This window comes from Anser anser (assembly GCF_964211835.1).
Source record: "Anser anser genome assembly, chromosome: 3".
NCBI classification, from domain to species: Eukaryota; Metazoa; Chordata; class Aves; order Anseriformes; family Anatidae; genus Anser; species Anser anser.
In genome coordinates, this window is record NC_139722.1 from 90,006,241 (window position 1) to 90,021,911 (window position 15,671).

At 37.3% G+C, this 15,671-nt stretch overlaps 1 protein-coding gene and 1 long non-coding RNA gene across 3 annotated transcripts in view; both read left to right on the plus strand.

Annotated features, from left to right (window-relative positions):
• The window catches only part of ZFAND3 (zinc finger AN1-type containing 3), a 135,347-nt gene that overhangs the window by 37,424 nt on the left and 82,252 nt on the right, over positions 1–15,671 (plus strand). The gene's annotated exons all lie outside the window — the stretch shown is intronic.
• LOC310897867 overlaps positions 1–15,671 on the plus strand; it is a 43,417-nt gene continuing 27,746 nt past the window's right edge. Inside the window, exon 1 of the long non-coding RNA XR_014582653.1 lies at positions 1–15,671. This exon is cut by the window's right edge and continues 21,264 nt beyond it. This is a non-coding gene — a long non-coding RNA (uncharacterized lncRNA).

A 15,671-nucleotide genomic window follows, 5' to 3' on the forward strand; every position in this document is an offset into this window, starting at 1 on the left:
TTCATTAAATGACTTTTTTTCCTTTCCTTTTTCAAATGGTTAGAATCCAGTCTTTTTTTTCCTTTTAAAAATAATTTTGCACATACACAGCAGCGAAGCCCCTTGTATTTGCATAAACCTTGTATTTTTATATAAGTTATAAGGGAACGGCAACAATTCAGCAAGAGATGAAAACATTGTTGGGGTTACATTGAAATATAAGTTATTATGTAGAACTTTACTATCTTTACAGGTTTCTCAGACTTGCTGAACCATATACCTGCTTGTACATACATGATAGTGAGCTATTCTTTGCTTCTACCCTTCCTCTCTTCCCCATTCATGGGGAAAAGTGATCATAGTTAGATGCCTGTGATGGTGGTAGGAAGGAGGGTTTAATAAGCACAGAAACAGAGAAGAGGGCAGTGGTCATGGGCTGTCAGTTTGCCTTCTTGTCTGACCAAATACTGGTGATTTCTAAGTAGTTATTTAAGATTTATTCAAGATAAATTCACTAAAATTAATAGGGAGACTGGAACTCCTGGTTTTGGCTATCTTTGTACGTTTTCTTACATGAAACAGGAAAATATTTTTTCATAGGTTACTTTAGAGATTGGGTTGTTCAGTTCTCTGTGGCAAGGATGAGCTGGATACTTCAGATACATGCAACCCTTTGCCTGGAAGAGCACAGTGTGTTGACCTAGATCTATAAGGTTCACTGAGCTCTTCCACGCAAGGACAAATCTGCTGTTCCTCATATGCCACGTTGGCTTGTGCATAAAGGTTGATAAATAGTGGAGAGGATTTTGAAGTTAGCGGTCCTTTTCAGCCCTGTGTGCCTCCTTCCACCCCATCTGCCTGTTCCAAGAAGGAATACCTGACTTGTTTTGCATAAACCCAGTAGAAGTAGCAGACCCTGAAACGTTCAAGAGCCTCTGAAATCATCCAAAGTTAATTGTACTTCTGCAAAGTACTTTACAACGTTCTGTCTCCAATTCAGTGAGGACCATGTGCTATCGATGCCTCAAAGCCTCCAGATACCGCACAAGCGTAATCCTGCATATTAAATTGCTTCACAGAAATTTGCTCTTGAGATAGTTAAGGCATAGTTGCTTTAGATGTCTTGCACATTCTGGATACAAATGCAATAAAGTGTAGGTTTTCTTTAATGAGAATATAGGCTGGTAAGTGGAAAAAATGCAAATTATGGCTAGAGCATCTCCCTTAGTGACACCACATCTTTTGCTAATACCTCAACCTCTCTTCTTTCAATACAGTAAACTGCTAAATCTGAATGATGATGAGTGAAATTTTTCAAAAGCACTCTTTATTAATCTACTTTTGCTCCCACTAGGTTTAGGGAAGTTTTAATATCAACTTCAGGTAGGGACATTGTTTGAGTGCTTTAGAAAAGCCACTTTGTTAAAGTAGATTCTTTCAAGTAGGAATTCTACAAACATTCACAAAAACAACACCTGGTACCGCAAGAACCCAATTTTAATTGGAGCCTGTGGGAACAGTCACAGAACAAACTACTACAGAGTAAGAATAAATATTTAAATACAGAAAACTGTAAAACTAGACTTTCCACTTAAATAGCTCAAAAAACCTGCACTCTGCCTTTAGTCCATTTGATTGGGAATCTGGAAAGTTTAATTTTTGTGATGGTGCAGTCAGCCTTGGCCAGAGGAATGCAGGAAGTGGATTTCAGGTTGTTCAATTATGTGTGAAGCTAAAGGTAAGTGCAGCACTGGAAGGTTTGGTGGGGAGATGTGCTTGGAAAACTGGAAGAAGATGAAATAATAATTAGGGTATTCACGGGTTTCTGAATCAATTTTGTTGCATTTGTGTGATCGTGTAATTGAAACTTTCTAGAGGTGGATGTCCATATCCTTTCTTAATCTAGCTATCCAATGTTGATATTCTGTGAAGCACTTGTTGAGTATAAAAAAAATTAAAGAATTTTCATCTCCATCCATCAAGTGGGAAGTCAGTATTGCTGGTAATCACATAGGCATTTTCAGTACGTATGCTTGGCTTTATGCCAGATGATAAAGTTTTGTAACTTCAACAGTATATTTTATTTTCTCTGGAGCTTCAGAGATCTGATAAGGCAAAAAAAGAATAAAAATGGACATTTATATCTTCTATATATCAACTGATTTCTAGAAGTATGGGATTATTTGCTATTCTTTCTATTTCCCAAACTCACTCAGATGTCTGACTGGAGTTATTGCATGCTTTTGTGTGTCTTAACCCTTCTGTTTTGTTGAGCAGACCTTTATTTTTGTCTTGCTCAAGTCATGCACAATTTTCAGAGCATACAGAACTGTGGTTTTTTTTGTGACTCAAGAGTCACTGAGTAACGCAGTTTCCTCTTTTTGCTGTCTTTGTAAATCCTGGGAACTATTTAGATTGCTGCCTTGCATGGTCGTAATAACAGCTACTTTAAGGATGATCTGGCAAGAACCAACATTCCTGTCTAAAGAGATTTTGCTGTTAATCAGCTGCTAACTTGACTGTCAGTCAGACTTTCAGGCTACTGAAAACATTTTCAAAAGTTGCATCTTGCATTTTGCTAGTTCATATTTTGTAATCCTTACTGTATCCTGTTGTATGATGAATAATAATTTATGCATAACTCAGCTCTTCATAAAACTTTTGTTCCTAAATGAACAACTAATCAGTCATGCTTACATTTTCCATATCCTTCTAATATCTGATGCGAATCCCTGGTTTTTAGTACTTTATTACTGGAAAAGAGAGAGCGCTTTCAAAAGCGTTGGGTGGATTTGTTTTGTTTCTTTAAAAAGCACAGAGTACTAGTTTTCTGTACGTGCACAGAAAATGCATCTTTTTCAGGGAGGCTGCAGTATGTTGTTACCTTTGTTGGTTCTTAATGGAAGCAAGTGCCTCAATTTGTTGCTTCATTAGGCTAGAATTGTTGCTGTAGTCGTGTCTGGCTTTGTATTTTGAAGTACACGGACTGTTTGCTGCAAAAAGCAGCACTCACTGGCTAGCACTTGAGACTAGTAGAGTTTCATTTTCCACTTTTAGTGCACACTCAGGCTTGAAGCTAAACAATTCTTTGGACATTCTTTTGGAAAATTGTTTAGCTGTTTACAGTGGCAGTAAAGATACTGCTAATTCTTAGAGCACCTGCTAATAAAGTACTGTAGCATTCCAGATATAAACAGAGAATTTATTTGACATGCATTTAATTTCTCTTACTCTGTGCCCAAAGAATTTTTAAAAGGAGAAGACTGGTAGGGAAAAGATGTCTTAACATAGTAAACTTGAAAAAGTCAGAGGTATATTAAGCTTGAGAAAGATAGTAGCCATGAAATGGAATTAAAGAATTAGACAAATGACTTCATGTGGTTTTCACTTACATATAAGCTTGATTTGCGCTGCTGACCCTAACAATTCCTTTTGCTCTGTTAGTTTGCATTATTCTGCAGCTTTAAAAAATGTGAAGATCAGAGTAATAGCTCTGTTGTGGGTTGTTAGGGCAATATTTTGAGAAAGGAATGGGAAAGGACTTTTATGTTATTAATTTACTCCCTTTTCCTTAATCTGCCTTAAAGTTTTGGTGGAGAAATATCAATTAATGGGAAAAAATGAGTTAGGTAAGTATAGTTGTACTACCTAAGCTTAGGACTAATAGTTTTAGTTCTGTCAGAAGTAGTCCCACCAGCCAAATCATCCAGCATATTTATGCTACTTGTTCTTAGTTTGCTATGCGTAAACTGGAAACGTGGGAGAGAATCTAGACCTGCTGTGCTTCTAAGAGTTAAGTAGAGATTGCATTTTAAGCTACTAAATCTGTGTATTATTTTTATATATATGGCATATAAATATATTAGTGTAAGGGGATCCCCCAGCAAGGAGGGGCCTTTTTTTTCCATCTATACCATCTTGGTATGGAAGTAGCAGAGTACAGGGCTCCTGTGTTGTTTTGGTCTGATTTTGCTGGGCATTCTATAGAGGGGCATTAGAGATGCCGTATGAAAGAGCCAGCGTTATCTGCCTGGCACCTGTCTGTGCGATGGTGTTACGTGCATGGCGGTGCAATGGAGCTTGTCAGTAGGGCCAATGGCTCAGCTGCTGGTTTGATTTCCTCAATTGTTTTTCTCCTTTTTCCTCCTCTTTCATCTTCCCCCATATATAGTAGTGAGGAGGGTTAACCGATGGTGGAGGACAGACCCATGAATCATTTCTCTTTCTGTGTGGGCAGAAGAGTTAGTGGAAGAAAGGATTTCTTTCACAGCTGGCACTGAGATTTTGTTTCCTTTGTTCCTTCTTATGTTTCTAACTTCAAGTTCGCTTTTTTTTCAGTAATGTTTGAAAGTGTGTTTTCACCAGCACAGTCTAGGGAAACTGAATGCCTTTTAATTAAGAACTTTTTTTTACAGACAGTCCTATCAGTAGACTACCCTGTAGGCCATTAGTGGCTGTTCCATTGCATTGCATCTTGTTAAATTCACAGCCTAGTAATCTGGAGCTCATTTGTTAAAAAACATAAATTACACTCAAACAACATCTGACAAAAACAATATGACAACATCTCAGTACTGGCTCCCTGAAAAGACTACCAAATATCTTTAATTTAGATTTTTCTCCTAGCTTGACTAGATATCACTGATACTATTTCATGTCTTTTTTTTTCTTATCTCAGGGGATTGCCATACCCATTATACAGGTGGTTGAGCTACAAGCAAACGAGAGCTCAGTCCCTTTTTGTCTTAGGCTTCCATTATTTTTAGTTGGCTTCATAGTTCTGTTATCTAGTAAATTTTCCTCCTTGTGTTAGTGCTGTTTTCTTTCTGTTTCTTTAATATCTTGTTCACCTTCCAAGTCATAACCTTTCCAAATGACTTGTTGAAACACCAGCTGTAATTTAGTCTCTGGTGTATAGGTTCCCTGATGATATTTTTAAAAAAAAAAAAAGTTGAGATATGACTTAATTGCTATGATGTTTGCACATTGCCACCACGAAAGCGGAGTTACCTATTCAGAATGTGCAACCCACAGGTTTCATTTATTAAACTTCCGTGTAACACCATTCTCCTATAAATGCATGCATAAGATATGAGAGGGAATGTTTCTATTTTTTTTTTCACATTTAGCAATTTGCTTGAGTTATAGAAAAGTCTGTGCTCTGCTTTGTGTATTTGCTCGTTTGGAAATCTTCTGTAGTTTATAGAGACACTAGTGATTTGTTCCTTAGCCTCCCTGTGGAGTTTGTTCCATATTACAATCTAATTCCATGTCCGTGTCGTGCACTCCTGAGTTGTTAATTTGTACATTTCGATGCAGTTTGTTTCATCGTGTTTTTGTAATCCAAACTGAGTGTAACGAGCTATGTGCTTTGGGGACCCAGCCTTGCCTTGCCAATTAGAACAAGTGGTTACTGAGAGAGAGCATGTTTTAAATAAAACATGGCACCTCTGCGTGGGACCAGCAGCCTCTGGGGAATAAGGAAATCTGTTTAACTCTTTCTTTCTGAGAAGAAAGGTCAGTATCAGTGAGCACATTTGAGAAGCATTCAACTCATTCCTTTGAGAAGTGTAATCCAGATTCATGTTTCATCTCACAAATAAAATTTAGTTTGTCACTGGAGACATGTTATGCAGTATTGCTTGCAGAGTATTTAGAAATGCACAAGGACAGCTGTCAAGTTTATTGCCTGTTTTCTAGGATTCTAATCACTAATGCCACAAGAACATTGTGGAGAAATACCAGCTAACCTTTCTGTTTCCCCTTGTACTGCTACCCAACAGGCTGCGGTAGGGCAGGAAGAGAGCCAGGTGGTAAAAGAGCTAGTTTCAAAATGTACTATACGAGTGAAAGTGTCTAGAAACAACACTTACTGAATAAGCGTACTAGGGTTATGTGTGAGGTGACCATGAGGAAGGGCTCGCTGTTCTGCCATTCTGAGGTAGCAGGGAAAGGGTACAGCTATGACCATCAATACTAATGAAAGGGTACAGCTATGACCATCAATACTAATCTTTGGGACTGTTGCAGAAGTTATTCAGCACTCTGCTGTTCTTTATACAAAGCTCCCGATGAACTCAAGCAAGACACAACAAAGATTTTAGAAGTTAACTTATTTTTTAATGCTCTTTCTTACTTTCCACCCAAAAATTTTTGTTACTTTCTCTTCTCTTGTACTTGCGCATCCTATGCACTTGAGCACCTTGAAGGGAGGAAGTTACTGTCCACCACCAACCTTCAGCTAAGGACTCTGGAAAATAATTTAGGTGAGCAGTCACGGTGATTGACTAAGACAACATTTCAACAGCCATTGCATACACAAGCAAGGCAAGACCAAGAAAAACATCCCTCATGAAAACCTTCTAGCTCAGCAGCTAGGGGTAAGGGAAGTACAGCTGTTTGCTAAGGTGATTTAAGCTGTTAGGTAAGCAGATGTACAGGACAAGTGTCATCTGGATAACAGAATAATATGTAACTGATGACTTTTCAATTGTCTATCTATTTTATATGAAAAGAGTATGATCTAGCAGCTAGACAACTAGATAGGAACTTGAGACCTGATTTCCTTTTCACAGTAAATTAGCGTTGCTTTGTGATAGACAAGTTTCTTTTTTGTCTTCCACTTCTGTGCCTCTGTTCCTCATTAGTTAGTGAGAGGTGACGATATTTCACTGCTTCACTGGAATGTTTGTGAAGATCAAATATATGTGATATTCAGCACAGTAGCAGTGGTCAACTAAGGAGCTGAGATAAATCTAGAGCTCCATCTTGGGAAGCAAAAATTCATTTTGAGGAACAATATCTGTATTTTCCTCTTCCAAATCAGCTTGAAGTAAGCATGCCATTAGCATATATTAGCTTAAATTGCAAAATGGCTGTCTTCAAAGATAGCCAAGCCCCTCAGGCTGATTAAATTGCCCAAACTGGAATAGAAGCTTGGTCGTTTAGCTATAAATAAGGCAGATCCGTGTTGCACCCCCAACTAGTTAGTGATAATGCAGGAAATTAGTGTAACATAACTCAGTGTCAGATATTATGGAGGAAGGCAATTTGTTTTCACAAAATCTGTAATTAAGTTGATTTTGTCTATTTACGCTTTCGTATCCACGTACAAGCCCTAGGACGCATGTCCAAGTACTCTGGGTGGGATGACCTGTGCACAACGTGGAGAGAAAGGAGTTCTAGCTATTGAGCCCTCACTATAAGCTGATTTTTGACTTGCCTTTTATACTCTTAAGGAGTGAATGCTGTGTGGAACCATTTGCTTCATTATTTTGTTCTAACCCTTAGAAGTCTTAGGCAAAATTCTGGAATTTCAGTTCTCTTCACCTTCTGTGGATGTTCTGTGGTAGCTGTTCTGTTCTCCTTCTTGACATTGTATCTTTAGTTCAGTACTTTTCTTTATTTGAATGAAATCACATTGCAGTGTTGCAATTAATGCATGCCATTTTTTTTAACCCTTTTAAAGCAAGTGTTCCATTCATTCTTTATTCATACTGGTCTTCATATATCCGTTACAAATCTCGTATGTCCTCACAGAGTTAGTCACCAGAGGGCAAACTGCTCATGCAGTTACACATATAGAATACAGCTATAACCTTTAATTTTTCTGAAGTATTGTCTATGCATGAGTTGCCATCTAATTAATGCTATATGTGAAGTGAAAAGCATAATGACTGCCTTCTTCAGAGATACAGAAGTTAGTATTTTACATTGAACAAGAATTTTTACGTTAGCATTCAAACTGCTGAACCTAATTGAAAAACTTGAGGGGAAAAAATCCCGCTTTAGGTTTAAAAAAAATAAATCACTGGTCACATAGATATCTAATTAATAGTCAAGAAGAATAATAAGCTGCACATGTGTTTAAGGTGCACATAAATATAAAACTAAAACATCCTTCCTGTTTTAAAGATCTAACAGTTTAAAGACAGCTGTGAGCTGTAGGCTATGTATGGCTGTTGAATGTTTGTTGTGATGCAAGAGTTCCCATCTTACAGCTTTGAATTTTGTGACCAGTAAGAGAAGCAGAGGATCCCTTAATTTTCCCATTTTTGTATTTGACTGTTCTCCACCCCTTTCAAAGTGCTGCTTAGGAAACTTGTGTGTTCTCAGCAGGAGGTGGTGTATCCTGTCAGCTAACCTGACCCAAAGTGGCTAGGGAGGCATTTGTAAATATGGAAATAAGCAAATACAGAAACAATAAGAGGAGTGCTGTTATTCTTACTCTCTGCATAACATGATGACCACTCAGCGTACCAGCTATCTCACCAATTTGAAATTTAGGTATACTTTACAGGGTGTGTTAAGCTTATTTAGTATTAGGCTCACTGCCCTCAAGTTCTAATGGAACTTCTTAAAATTGTATTGATTGTCATCCTGTCTAATGTTTTACTGATAATCTAAAAAAAATATATTCTGCCCTTTACCAACTGTTTCTGATAATTAAAATCAGGGGAAAACTGTCTGGATAGTCTTGTCTGATAAAGCAGCTGATAGCTCATTTTGTATATGGCTACATGCTTATGCATTTGTATATATGACTAGGTGCAAATATACACACAAACATATACACACAAATAATACATGCACACAGGTGTTTGTGTACAAATGCACGTACTAGATTTGAGTACTTAAGATTTAGGAAACAGCAAGATGGGTTATGTTTCCATAATAATTAATCCAATCTGTGTGTATGCATTACAACTGCTTTTTAATTATACTAAAAGGATTGAAGAGTACCAGAAAGCATAAGATTACTGGCCTAATCTCCTCGTTTATATCACAGGTCATTAAATGTCATGCAGGTAAGCTCTGTTTGCTGAAAATGTCTAAATATCTCCTTTAAACAGATATTCTGTCCTGCTGTGAAGATACTGGTAGTTCTGCATACACAATAAGCACTAATATTTCTAATGAATAACGTTACTCACTGTTAAGTAAGAAATATGATACACATTGTAATTTAAACACTGCTGGGAGATTTCCACAGAGTTGTACACTCATGCTTTGTATAGTATGGTGTATTGAATAGGAAGCAAAGCAAAACAAAAAAATCTCTCTTACCCTTTTTCTTATTATTATGACTTGTACATTGGCCTGAATGGTGAGTTATTAACTTCTTTAAAGAACTTATTAACCCTCTAGTATTTCGGGAAAATAAGTAATTTACCATCTTGACGCTTCTGTGAGTCAAGGTGGTGATACTCTTGTTCATTATACATAGATCAGAATCAAAAGCATGAATGTCAAACATCCACAGATTTTGGATATGCACTTTGAGAAGCATGGAGGTTGTAGTCCCTTCCTAATCTCCCTCCTTTAAGGTATGTAATTTTATGGTGCTTTAAGCATTGAAAGTACAGATATCACTTCCTGCCTCAAGGGAACTATAAGGGTACTGAATGCTTCTGCTAGTGAGGACCCAAGAATGCCTATTTGAACATCCTTTGAATAAGTATGGGTTGGAGGCACATGGAAAAGCCATGTAGGAATTTTGTGGCAGAGGTGGCGGATGGAATCTGATTCTCTGATTGCTCTTCAAAATTTTCTTTGGGGTTAAGACTACGTCAAGAGTCTAGCAGAAAGAAACACTGCTTTCTGTAAAGTTCTGATTTAATGTTTTGAACTACCTTCATTCCATCAAGTAAGAGAGCTTAAAAGTCTTGAGTGTACAAAAGTTTTTAGTTAAAATATTTCCTTCTTGACTGTTCAAACTTAGCAAAGAACGTTGCCAACCAAAAAAAACCCACCACCCTACAACCTTTTAGCTGGTGTCTGTGGAGGTAAATTTAAGTTCTTGGTTCATTTCCAGCCTGAAAATGAAATACACTTGTGCTTTCTACCATCGTGTTTTAGCTGGGCTTAGTAGAGTTTTATTGCTTTTAATAGAGAAGCTTTAGTTCACCTTTGTTGACATGTCCTGCCCAGCAATATGTGAAGAAATAGGAAGTTGATCTCAGTGTAGGTGAGTGCACTGTTTCACTATGACATTTTCTGTGTTTCAGCAGTCTGTGCATCACTTCAAGTCCTCAGTGGAACTGCCTTCCACTGAAGAGCTTTGAACAGCAATTTATAAGCTACATTTTGACAATGTTGGCTCCTTTTTTTTGTATGAGACTCACTAGTATCTAGTGAAAACTGTGATAGATGTTAAATAATCCTAGAAATGTAGAGGAATGGGTGTTTACATTTACCTCGTTGACAAAGGTAAGATAATGTTTAGAAATACTCAAATATTAGTCATTATTCAGTATTTTTGTTAGTGTAGCTATTATTTTAAAATAGTTTTCAGTTATACAATAATGAAAGATGTAAAATAGTAGTAGTAGGGTTTTTTTTGATAATCAGCATGTGAAAATCACAGCTGATGCATGACTGCTAGTGAAAGGTAACTGGATGGGTTCCAGTATGAATAACTTTTTTTTTTAATTGGGCTCTTGAATCAATGAACAACTGAGCTGATGCAAAGGTTGTCCTGAATCCAAAATCAAGACGGCTAATGTTATTTTCCAAATCAATATATCTGGTAGCTGTGGGTAGCAGTGGGTTACTGGTGCATTTCAGTCTTTCAGTCCTTTTTTTTTTCCTTTACCCCTCCAAAAGGTTCTTGTTGGGTCTCAGGGCAAAATACGTAGGAATATTCATCAAATAGATTTAGAAATTTAAAGTTGCTGGAAGCTTTTGTAACAGAACCTTTTTTTTTTTTGGTGGTAACCAAAAGAGCTTTTTTTGATGTAAAGGTCAGATTTCATGTTCTTGTTCCCACTTGAGCTCTTTTTGACAGAATGAAAGCTATTTTGCTCTTGATTTATAAGATATTTACTGTGAGTTAGTACTGCATAAACAACTGATGTTGTGAGCAGCTCTGTGTTCTGCTGACCGTGCCCTAGTAAATAGCGAAAGGGATTTTAAGATATTTATTGGGGCCTCTTCTGTAGGTAGCGTAGCAAAGTACAGTGTCTGTTTACATGAGAACAAAAGTAATAGTTTTGTTTTTAATGTGAAACCATTTTCTCTTCCAATAGCAAGTTGCAACAACTAACTCCCTGCAGAGAGAGAATGAATAGTCAGTTGTGATTCCCTCCATACACACACCTGAGCCTGGGAAATTAAATCATGCCTTAACCTACAGGGAAGGAAAATTTACAACACACTCCCTTTGACTTACGAAGAAGCTCTCAGTTGTACTTGAGACTTTGTCTTTTCCTAGAGAACTTCAGGAAAAGACAAAGTATTGAGCCATATGTAACGTTATGGTGGCTTGTTCTGTAGTTATGCTTGCAAAGGCATTCAAATGAGTCTACCTGTTTAAAAGAGAAAAAGCAGACAATCTTACTGGTGTGAGGACACAGTTTATATAAACTCCACTTGAAAATGATTTCTGTGAAGAACAAGAACAGTTTGTAACCCTTTCTGCACCCCCAGTAAAATTGATTAGAATTCATTTCAGAATGTGTTTTGTAAGGGTTTAATTGCAAAGAAAACTTTGAAACCATCCTAGAGGTTTAAAGATTTCAAAGACATCTCAGCATATTTACCCAAATAAATGTGTGCATGAGGGTGGCATTTCAAGGCTTGCTTTATCAAGCAGAAGTCTTGCATCTTTAGACTACGCTTGATTAATACTAGGTTAAATGGTCTTGTTTATATTGCTTTAAAATACTATTTTTCAGTGAGTAGAAAAACTTGGAAGTTCCTCACTCGTTTCTCTTCCCTACAGTGTTGTTTGATAAGGGTCAGGAATAAAAATCTGTTAATTTGGACCATTTTTTTGGTGTGTGTCTACCTATTTAGTGGGGAAATAAGCTAAAAGCAGTATTTATTTAAAGATGTACTCTATAATAACATCTATGTAATAGATGTTCTCTATTTTTATATGCATATATTCTCTCTAGATGTGCCCTGCGTTATATCTAAGTGCTCTGAAGTGACTTTCTCCCTGAATCTTACGTTGATTCTCTCCCATTATGAAGTTACTTGACTTTTTAGATTTTTATGTTGACTCATCACATTCCTAATCAAAATAAAACTTCAGAAATGGAAATACCTAAGTGATGAGCCTATCCCCACAAATGTTCTTTAGGAGCAACTGACTTCTACCTGTTAGATGCTACAAAGGAGCAAATGAGGCATGAAGTTACAGAAGTCACCAGCTAAGCTGTATGGAAATAGAAAACGATCTCTTGCCGTAGTAACCTCTTCTGGAGGTATAGAAAAAGTATTTTATTAGTTTTGGTTTGTGTCATTACTTTAATGGCAAACATGAAATTCTGAAACAGTAAAAACGAAAAGAAAATTAGCTTTCTGGCTTCCTTGCTTTCATGTGTGAATGGGGGTGTTGGGAAGCAATATCCTGGAGGATGTGGCACTCGGAGCTGTCGTTTTTAGTAACAGGCAGAACATGTAAATAAGTACAAAGCATGTCTTTAACTCCAAAGCATTACAGGTAACTTCTTATCTAACCAAGTAATCAATTTTAATTTCCTCTATTTGTGAATTTTCCCTTGAGTTCCAGTTTGCATTCAGATGTATTCCTAAAGTGCGAATAGACAAATAAGGTAGCAAACAAGAAATGTCCAACAAATCAGGACAAATACTAAGCCAAATTATTATGTAAATCACGTAGATATCCTTAGTTTCTTAGTTAAGAGAAGTATTAAGCTTTATATAAAACCATTTTTTATTGCAAGTTGGTGTGTTAAATGCAGACAGTGACAAAGAATCAACCTTTAAACTCTGATCATCGATTTTAAAAACATTTTGGTTTAAGTCAGTCTTTTGTGAAACAGGATTAGGATAACACGAAGTTTAAAATCTCATAATTCTTGCTGGAGCTGCCAGGTTAGAAGCAATTTATTCCATTTCTCCTTTCCCAGTGAAATTCTAAAGGATTCAGGACGCGAAAATTGACGAAAAGCGTAAGCTATTGTGAGGGTGTCTTACTGAGCAGGTGAAATCCTCTGTTCTGTTCTCTGACTTCTACAAAGTATTAGGCTGAATAGCCATACGATTTGTGTAAACATCAAACTGCAGGGAATGAGGTGTTTGCTATTTTCTGCCCAATCTTCCTGTTTGCTTAGCTGAAAGGAATTCAATATTCTTCAGCTTTGAAACCTGAGGTGGATTCCCTTCAGCATGCAGCCTTGTGCAGGCTGGGGCACCTCCTGGCGTTTCCTGCCCCGTTCTCTGACATGGACGAGGGGAGAAGTTACAGTGGCATGGCATTTACTGTGTCCACAACCTTGACGCCTTTCCTACCTTAGATTAGAAAGCTCTTCTTCCACTTTATATTTTGTCCAGCAAAAGGTAAGGACAGGGACACCACTACAAAATACTAACTTAGTGCATAACTGGGTTAATGAAGGAGAGTCCCACGTTCTGCCTGTTGTGGCTCTCTAGTTACAACTTTCTTTGCTAAAACCTTCCTATAGTACTGTTAAGTGTCACTGATTAGTAACTTAACATGGAAATGAATTTTGTGGCTAACTACAACTCATTTTCTGCCTTTTACTTAAAGCAAAGCAAGTAGGAGGCTTGCTGTCTCGTTTCCCAGTTTCACTGCTTGATGAGGGGAACTGAGATGCTGCAATGTAAGCTGATACCAGTTTGTAGAGCAAGGCATTAACAGGGTTTCGGTTGTGCCCTGCTCACTTGGTAGGAGTATACAGTGATACGGGAACTAACTTATTGTGAATTCTGTGCCTCCATGACCTATTGTAGAACGTTATCCTGCTGCAGTGTTATTAAGTCATTTTTCATCTACTCTTAAATTAACGTTGACATTCTATTACTGGATTTGTTCTTGTCTTCAGATTAGAAGATAAAGGAAAAAATCTTTTTCCTGCAATATTAAAATTAATTGTTTGATAAGCAGTACCTAGCTTGAAGTAGAATCCTCCTAGAAAGATTGTAATGTGGACATCAATCTGCTTTCCATTTGCTTTCGTGTATGAAAAAATGCTTTCAGAGCACATCATTCAGGGCATCAGGAGAATGCAGGAGGTAAGGATGAGTTAAAATCATGGTGAGAAAGGGCAAACAGCAGAAGATACCAGTGTCCTCCTATGCTGGTTTTACAAGGGATTGTAACCATTCAAAGACTTCTACCATTAATGAGCATTATAATGCTTTTTCAATAACTGCATTGTGAGAGTATTTGCTATTTGATGATGTGAATTTTATGTGACACATTAAGAGATGGGAAGGATGTCTGAAACTAAATGCGAGTTCTGTTTGCAGCTGTTTGTTTGTTTTGAAAGCAGCCGTTTTTTTCCCCAAACTGAGTGCTGGTTTGGAGCTGGCATTGTTACAAGTGCTTTCATTACAGATTTTCACTCTAATTCAACTTAGGTCAGCCCTTACTAGAAGTTATCAATAAGGAATAGCACTTCTACCTGTGGAAGACAAATTGGCTTTATAATCCATTTTATATTTAACATTTTTATCAGAGTTTCAGAATACTCCAGATGAAACTTTTGCTTTTAACCTTGGGAAAGAGGTAGATCTACAGGGATAGAGTGATCAGCTGGGGGTGGGAAAGTAGGAAGAAATTCCTTGTTTCGCTTTTAAGATCATTTCAGCACCCTACTTGGAGACTTCTGTCCTTCAGACAAAGCTGAGGCACAAATGTAGGTAACAGGGTCTCTGACAGAAGTAGTGGAGCACAGATTTCTGCCAAGAGGGATGACTCAACACTTTCACAAAAAAAAAAAAAAGGCAAATAATTCAGTAATTAGCAGACCTAGGCAGAAGCACTCGGTTTTCTAAGAGATGCTTTTTAGACTGGTCATTTCAGGTGCTGTTATTTATTCACTAGGCAAGTGATCATATATTTTTACTGTTTTATTTTTCTCTTGATGGGATGGCCAGTAGCGCATGATAGCTGAGGAAGACGATTATCTTCAGCTGGTTCTGGGGGGACAGTCATGTTCTTCAAGGCTTTTTTTCTGTTGTCTTGTATTTTACCTGCTCTAATATAGAGTGGTAGCAGGGTCACATAATAAGGTATGTTTTTTAACCTGTTAGGTTAATGTCTTCAAATTATGTTCATCTGGCTTACACTGGCTTCATTTTTTGTCTGTAAAGCAGATTTCAGTCATTTTGTGCCAATCTAAAACATTTCAAGTTGGCGTGAATTGCTGGTTAAACTAGAGTCATGCAGCAGCAGGAGTGGGTTGATACCTGAGAGAGTTAACTTCTTTTGACTCAGGCTGCAGAGATTTATTTCACTAAAGGGATAATTGGAAACTTTTCTGCTGAAAGTATGAATTGTGCATCTCATCTGGTAAGACTGACTCTTCCTGTAATGGTATTTATGAAGAGGAATGCTTTGGTTTGTAAGAAGTCATAAACTGCTGAAGTAAAAGTGGTTTGATCACCTAGTCCATCTGTAGATGATACAGCATTTCTAACATGGGCGACAGAAACTGCTTTCAGCACAAAAGGCAAATAAGGTAATGGAATTGCTTTATCTTTACAAGGAACAAAGGAAAAATGCTCATTTTCCAGATGTCTACCAAATGAGGTACCAAGGAGAACTGAAAGACACGTACTTAAAATCTGAGCATCATTCAGCAAGAAAATAGCATTTTTTCCTTCTATTTCTTAGCATGTTAAATGCTATGATATCTTTGCAGCTAGATTTGATCCTAGAGGCTTCCAGGGAGTTTGTAAAGTAAAAACATTGGGTT